This window comes from Trachypithecus francoisi, unplaced genomic scaffold, assembly GCF_009764315.1.
Source record: "Trachypithecus francoisi isolate TF-2019V2 unplaced genomic scaffold, Tfra_2.0 Lachesis_group19, whole genome shotgun sequence".
Taxonomy (NCBI): domain Eukaryota; kingdom Metazoa; phylum Chordata; class Mammalia; order Primates; family Cercopithecidae; genus Trachypithecus; species Trachypithecus francoisi.
The window spans coordinates 38,336,037-38,342,850 of record NW_022681464.1 but is presented as its reverse complement, the minus strand read 5'-3'; positions in this window follow the sequence as shown (position 1 = coordinate 38,342,850).

Below are 6,814 nucleotides of genomic sequence, written 5' to 3'. Positions count from 1 at the left end.
GTTCTCTTCCTTCTGTATCAGGGGGCAGCTTCATTTACTGCATATCAAAGTCACAAAAAGCAGACTGAGACTGCTTCAGAGTGTTCTACTTACGTGAGCCCACAGGGAGAAGGAGAAAATAAATCGGAGGCTCTGGGTGGTCAGCCCTTTAGTAATTAAGAACTGGTGTTGGGCTGGGCACGGTGACTCATGTCTGTAATCCCAGCACTTTGGGAGGCTGAGGCGGGCGGATCACAAGGTCAGGGGTTTGAGACCAGCCTGGCCAACACGGTGAAACCCTGTCTCTACTAAAGATACAAAGAATTAGCCAGGCGTGGTGGCACATGCCTGTAATCCCAGCTACTCGGGAGGCTGAGGCAGGAGAATCACTTGAACCCGGGAGGCGGAAGTTACAGTGAGCCGAGATTGCGCCACTGCATTCCAGCCTGGGTGACAGGGCAAGACTCCATCTCAAAAAAAAAAAGACCTGGTGTTATTTTCAGCGTTGTAGGAATGATGCCAGTGGTTAAAAAAAAAAAAAAAATCACACTGCTTAGTTTCAGGGATGATGATGACCTCATCATCTCTATAATAGCCACCACCATCTCCAGCCTACAGCCCTTGCCTGAAGCCCTCACACTACTTCCTTGTATAACATCATAGGAGAGAAGTAAAGACAGGATTAAGGATCGGGGGAAGGGATCGGGGGAAGGGAAGGCCAGGACCCAGCAGGACAAGCTCAGAGGCGGACTTGGGGACAGTCATCTGCCAGGCAGCAGTTGGAAACCAGAGTCAGAACCTGAGCCACGTAGATTTGCTCATCTAAGATCCAACAATAACATGCATGTGTAGGTCAATCAGCTTTGCTCTAAAACTCTAAAGAGTTTCTACATTGTTACTTCATTTAATCCTCAACAACCTTGAAATTTAGGTATTTGGTTTTTTAGACAATGAGAGATGAAGAAGCCCAAGTTTAGAGATGTCGAATGACTTGAGCAGCTACAGAAGTTCAATTCTCTTTCCCCCGTTTCCTTAGTGGTGTTTTTGTTGGTTTGTTTTTTTCTTGAGACGAAGTGTCACTGTCGTGCAGGCTGGAGTCGTGCAGGCTGGAGTGCCGTGGCACAATCTCAGCTCGCTGCAACCTCCACCTCCCAGGCACAAGTGATTCTCGTGCCTCAGCCTCCTACTCATGCGTAGCTGGGACCTCAGGCATGCGCTATCACACCTGGCTAATTTTTGTATTTTTAGTAGAGACAGGGTTTCGCTACATTGGCCAGGCTGGTCTTGAACTCCTGACCTCAAGTAATCCACCAGCATCGACCTCCCAAAGTGCTGGGATTACAGGTGTCAGTCACTGCACCTGGCTACCCAATGGTTCTAAAATATCTCCCAATGCAGTGTAAAAAATACATGAATTTTTAAAAATTCCAAACGTGGGAGTGTGACCCTGGAGAAGAGTTAAGGGAAATGTGCCTGGAAAGGGAAATAAATAAAGCCCAAGGGCAAATATGAACCTGTCATTGAGAGTAAAAGGATGAGAGGCCAAGGACAGTGGCTCATGCCTATAATCCCAGCACTTTGGGAGGCTGAGGCGGGAGGATTGATTGAGCCCAGGAGTTTGAGACTAGCCTTGGCAACATAGAAAGACCCTGTCTGTGCAAAAAGGTTTTTTTGAAATGGAGTTTCATTTTTGTCGCCCAGGCTGGAGTGCCATGGTGCAATCTTGATTCACTGCAACCTCTGCCTCCCGGGTTCAAGTGATTCTCCTGCCTCAGCCTCCCAAGTAGCTGAGATTACAGGTACGCACCACCACACCTGGCTGATTTCGTATTTTTAGTAGAGATGGGGTTTCTCTATGTTGGTCAGACTGGTCTTGAACTTCTGACCTCAGGTGATCCCCACGCCTCAGCCTCCCAAAGTGCTGAGATGAAGCGTGAGCCATTGCACCCAGCCTGTACAATTTTATTTATTTATTTATTTATTTATTTATTAGTCAAGTGTGGTGGTGTGCACTTGTAGTCCCAGCTACTCAGGAGGCTGAGGTGGGAAGATCACTTGAGCCTGGGATGGTGAGGCTGCTGTGAACTATAATTGTTCAGCCTGGACAACAAGTGAAATCTTGTCTCAAAAAAAAAAAAAAAAAAAAGGATAAGAGCTCAACTTTCCGAAAAAATATCCATGCTCTCTGACCTACCACCCTGGCTTAGTAAAGGGTATTGCCAGTATGTTTCTAGCTCAGAGTTCGCAATCCACTGCCCCAGTTACTATCACCCAAACCTTATCCACGTGTCGTCTTCATGGACAGAATATGTTGCATTTAGCAGCTGCATTATGACAATAGACTTCCCCGCAACTGAACTGTTGTTACTTCCAGCATTAGACGCAGGCATTAATTTACATATACCTGCATACACATCACTGGAAACGAGCCTGGGCCCAGATTCTCCTTTTGCAGAGAGATTTGATAGCCCCCAGATGTGGATGCGGGGCTTCACATCCTGATACCCGGGGTGATCATCCATAATGCACAATGTGGAAAATGCCCTTCAAGGAAACCGGGCTGTTGTGTGTGAACCTAGTGAGCAGGCATGGAAACAGGAAGGCTGAGATTAGAGCCTGCTCTACAGCGTTTTGGTTCCCCGAGCCACTGCTGAGGCTCTGAGAGCTGATCAAAGGTACCTCTGCAGGCTCAAATTAACACAGAGTTGGTGAATCAGGCCAGCACCTGCCTGCAAATAGCAGCATATTTCACCAAATCAAGTTAATCTTTTCATCAAGACAGGAGGGGGCAATCCTTTCATAAAACTTTCACAAGTTAGGTTTATTCCTGTTGTACCTCAACTTTCTGAAGGAAAAGGAATGAAGGGCCTGTTTAATTTTCCTCCCTTGCAGGTACGTATCTATTTTAAAGCTGATCTTTACCTCATGGTGGATACCACTGAAGACCTCCAGCCCTAAAGAACTTGCCTTCTTTCAAAAATGGTGGAGGTTTTGGGGTTGAAAGAGAAGAACGGGAAGGCATTGTCAAAAATCTTCACTTTCCTTTTAATGCAGGTGGGATTTATAACTTCAAGTATTTGTATAAGAGCAGTGCCTCACCTCTATTTGGGGAAATATAGCTAAAAAGCCATAATTTTTGCAGAAAGAAAACAGAAAGGCACAGCACAGAGTAAACTACAGCCACTAGGATAGATCTAAAGATTCTAACAGAGTTCAAATAAGAAACAGAAACTTACTTAAAAAAAAAAAAGATACTAGCCTAAGGCTGCAGGCTCAGAAAACTGATACCTACAAAGGGAAATGAAATGCATTGAATAATAGATTAAGTGTTAAGTTAATACTTACGCAGAGACGCTTCAAAACAGATTTCTTGCCTTGGAGGAGTTCATTATTTCAGGCATTGGCTAGTCGTAAGACTTAGGAAACCAAGAGGATGTGTCAGATCCTGCAAGTCTCTCCAAGAAGCAGATGTGGTCACAAGGAAATGGAATGGGGGAGGGGAGGGAGGAATTTGAGAGAGCAGAAAAATAAGTTGAGATATTTGGAAAACAGAGCTTGCATATGATCATCTGCCAAAAAACTCCCCAAATTTTTATTGAACAATATAATAAAAATGGAGACAGTTCCAAGTTGTTTCATTTCGGGGATAGGGTGTAGAAAGAATGTCAGCTCATGGAACACCCCAGGAGTGTGGGCCCCATTACAGCTGGTAACCACAGACAAGCTGAACTTTGAAGAGTCTCAGTTTTCTGAGCTACACAATGGGAATAACATGTCCCATTAGGGTTATGAGGACTAAATATGTATATATGGTATTCAATAAATACAATAATAATATAATAAATAATAATTTCATATAAGGTGTTTGATAAATATATCTTTTTCTTCTCAAATTAATCCAACAGTTTATTTCACTTCAATACTGGGTTTACAGATGATACCGGAAAATAACACTATAATGGAAAGGGCTATTTTTATTTATCTATTTGTTTTTGAGATGGAGTCTCATTCTTGCCCAGGCCGAGTGCAGTGGCATGATCTCCTCTCACTGCAACCTCCGCCTCCCAAGTCCAGGCGATCCTGCTGCTTCAGCCTCCCAAGTAACTGGGATTACAGGCATGCACCACCATGCCCTGCTAATTTTTGTATTTTTAGTAGAGACGGGGTTTCACCATGTTGGCCAGGCTGGTCTCGAACTCCTGGCCTCAAGTGATCTGCCCACGTTGGCCTCTCAAAGCACTGGGATTATAGGCATGAGCCATCATGCCTGCCTGGGCTATTTTTTTGTTTGAAGTTTCTTACTTTTAGTTTTTCAATTAAAAGTATATATTTATGGTATACAACATGATGCTTTGATATATGTATACATTGTGAAATGACTGAATCAAGCTGTCAGAGAATTTAAAATAAATGATGTTCTAGATTGTGTAGATTTTTTGTACAAGCAGGCTAGGGGAAAAAATGTTTTGTTTTGTTTTTTCTCGAGACAGGGCCTTGCTTTGTTGCCCAGGTTGGAGTGCAGTGGTGCAACCATGGCTCACTGCAGCCTCAAACTCCTGGGCTCAAGCAATGCTCCTGCCTCAGCCTCCCAAGTAGTTGGGACTAAAGGTTCACGCCACCACACCAGGCTTTTTATTTTTTTGTAGACAAGATCTTGCTATGCTGCCCAGACCAGTAAGCCCCCACGCTTAGCTGGGAAAAGATGTTGACTAATGTCATACACGTTGGCTTTTCACAGAATCCTTCAAGTAAATCAAATTTCAAAATGAAAATCAGGCTAGGCACAGTGGCTCACACTTGTAATCCCAGCACTTTGGGAAGCCGAGGCAGAAGGATTGCTTGAGCTCAGGAGTTTGGGACCAGCTGAGCAACACAGCAAGACCTCATCTCTATAAAATGTTAAAAGCTAGGCCTGGTGGAGCTCACCTGTAGTCCTAGGTACTCAGGAGGCTGAGGCAGGAGGATCATTTGAGCCCAGGAGCTCAAGATTGCAATGAGCTATGACCAGTCACTGCATTAAAGCCTGGGTGACACACCAAGATCCTGTCTCAAAAAATCACCACCACCACCAAAAAATCCCTGAAAATCACTGGGAAGAAATTAAAAGCAACAACACATTAATAATCAGACTAGGTAACAAGTCAAAAAGTTGTTTTGACTTGTTAAACAGGATAATTTTTTAAAAGAGGCATATGTAAAAATTTAATGTGTACCTTTTGTTGCGTTTCAACCTATTTCCAGTCTCCGAAAGCCCTATCCTCACATTACAATTTATATGGAGAGAACTTATGCCTTTAGAGTATTAAAATATGTTAGCAACAATTTGAGACAAGATAGGACAATTGAATTTGTCCTAAGATTGTAAGTTAGAATGATCTGATCAAATAAGAATATGTTCAAGTTTCAGTAATTTTCTTTATAAAGAAAATAGTTTGGAGGCTGGGCATACTGGTTCACTCCTATAATCCCAACACTTTGGGAAGCCAAGGTGGGTGGATCATTTGAGGTCAGGAGTTCAAGACCAGCCTAGCCAACATGGGGAAACCCTGTGTCTACTAAAAATACAAAAAAACAGCGGGGCATGGTGGCACATGCCTGTAATTTCAGCTACTTGGGAAGCTGATGCAGGAGAATTGCTTGAACCTGGAAGGCGGAGGTGCAGTGAGCCGAGATCAAGCTACTGCACTCCAGCCTGGGTGACAGAATGAGACCCTGCCTCAAGAAGAAAAAAAAAAATAGTTTGGAATATTTTTTAAAAACAAAACAAGCTGAAACTTCCTAGAGTAATAGTTTATCTTCTGAAATCCCTCCATGGTATTTTCCTTACCTGTATGTTAAATGTTTGTCTATAAACATGTCCCTTCTAAACCTGAGTAAATTTCCATCATTAGATTTGGTTTCCTTTGTAACTCACCCAGTGTGCTTCAAAGGTTGCACATTCTATTGATGTCTATAACACATTTCATTCAAAACCCCCGTTTCCTTGATATTTAGTTAAATCCCTGTACTACTTGTTATTTTTATTCATTGATTTCTCATGCTTCCCTTCTTTGCCAGCTGTGCTATTGTAACCATTAACCCTAAGTTACTGCTCTTCTTTCAGCCACAAAGCGTTTGTTGAACGTCTCTCTTTTCAGCCTCTGAATCATAAAACTCAGCCCAGAACATAGCCGTTTTTAATTAGAGGTCACGATTTTTGGAGGTTAAGACTTGACACGTTCTCCTGTTAATGAGCTTAATGAGACCTAAAACTGATCTCTCAACATTGCTTTTTGCTCTCTGGCCAGTTTCCAGAGATAAATTTTACCTTTTGATTTAGTACAGATGAATATTTTGTATTCCTGCAGTGTTTGGGGGTCTGTCACTCAGAGGCTTCGCTTTACATATGGTATGAGTTATGTGTATATAGTGCCAAATAGCAAATTTATGCTAAACTCTAATTGAACAAGCTGACCTGGGTAACAAAATAATTCTACAGCAAATTACATTTCTGTAAGACAAATTACATTTCTGTAAGACCCTAATTTTCAGTCCTTCTGGTCAAACAAAAAGACTACAAAAACAATTCTGTTTTGTTTTGTTTTTAGGTCTGGAAAAAGAATGGTCAACTCCCCATGTTCTGGATAAGGACAGAAACAATGGCTGATTTAAAGAATTATTTAAGGCAATAGTTCTCAATCTTGTCTATGCATTGGAATGATTAAGAGATCTAAAAATTCCCAACTCGAGGCCACAGTATTTTTATTTTATTTTATTTTATCTTATTTTTTTAGCTTTCCAGGTGATTCCACTGGTGTCCAGTTAAGTTTGAGAACCACTGATTTGGAGTTTCAAA